The sequence below is a fragment of the Chiloscyllium punctatum genome, unplaced genomic scaffold (assembly GCF_047496795.1).
Source record: "Chiloscyllium punctatum isolate Juve2018m unplaced genomic scaffold, sChiPun1.3 scaffold_309, whole genome shotgun sequence".
Lineage (NCBI taxonomy): Eukaryota > Metazoa > Chordata > Chondrichthyes > Orectolobiformes > Hemiscylliidae > Chiloscyllium > Chiloscyllium punctatum.
Window position 1 is genome coordinate 136,462 of NW_027310043.1, and position 1,189 is coordinate 137,650.

At 40.2% G+C, this 1,189-nt stretch overlaps 1 non-coding gene across 1 annotated transcript; it reads right to left on the bottom strand.

Annotated features, from left to right (window-relative positions):
- Positions 1-503: 503 nt before the first annotated feature.
- Positions 504-585, bottom strand: trnas-uga (transfer RNA serine (anticodon UGA)). Its single transcript has one exon. It is a non-coding gene; the product is annotated as a tRNA-Ser (tRNA).
- Between the last annotated feature and the right edge of the window lie 604 nt (positions 586-1,189).

Genomic DNA, 1,189 nt, shown 5'->3' on the forward strand with positions numbered 1-1,189 from the left:
AAAATTCTACTCCACTGATATCGCCTTGCCTTATCACACCTCAAGCCAGGAACCTGGATCAGTCGAATTCCTTTCCACACATGGAGTTGCTTTTTCTAATTCATTGACTGCTGATATAATAGATTATTGGCCTTGAGAGTCAGTTGTAAATTAGGTTGAACTTTCTAAGCTTGACTTTCAAATGATCCTAAAAAAATCTCATCACCTGCAGGTAAATGTATTGCATTGCTTCTTGTTTTGCTTAATTCCACGCCGCCACCCCACCCCCCCACCCCCCGACCCCCGAACATCCAAATTTCACGATAGTTCGACAAATGTTTTGAAACTGATTCGTGTTGGAAGTTGGTGGCTTTCTGTTTCTCGACATATAATTTATTCAATTAGACGTCTTGAAATTACTTCGGATTCTTCACAGTTGAAAATTTACTTTCGATTGAATGCAAGGCTCAAGATCCACGGAATCCAAATTCTGCAAAGGAATTAATGACTTTTAAAAGATTCAACGCTGTGAGCAGGATTCGAACCTGCGCAGGGAGACCCCATTGGATTTCAAATCCAACGCCTTAACCTCTCGGCCATCACAGCTGCAAACAACGGGCCCAATGTTCATAGTAAAAGAGGCCAATTTTCATAGTAAAAGATCTTAATTCATGAAATATGTACTTTGTTTGAAGAACAAATTGCCAAGACTCAAAGATTTCGCCAAATCCTTTGCAGAGACCCAGACGAACGTTACCGAAGCAGATTGACAGGCTTTCACCGCAAACTAGATTCTGACACAGCTGAAGTTGTGGGAATGATTCTTCGTCGAATTTTAGAGTCACGGATGTACACCACACGAAGAGAGGATCATTGTCTCACTGTGTCCGATCGATTTTGACTCAATTGCTCATCATCTGGTGCCAAAGTTGTGTTTTAATATTCATTGAAATATGGTATTAGAAAGGTTGATGCTAAGTCCATAAACACTAGCTACATTCGTAAAAAAAAATCGGAATTAGAAAGAATGCAGAACCAATTTACACGAATGGATCCAGCAACTAATCCGTAAGTTTTGACATCAGGTCATGAACTTGTGAGCACAAGAGAGGAAGATTGACCGAAGATTTGGAACTTGAAATCGTCTTGACGGAATTATTTGCAAAGTTTTTGCGGTTGGTCTCGAGTCATCAAGTCCTTGAACAATACA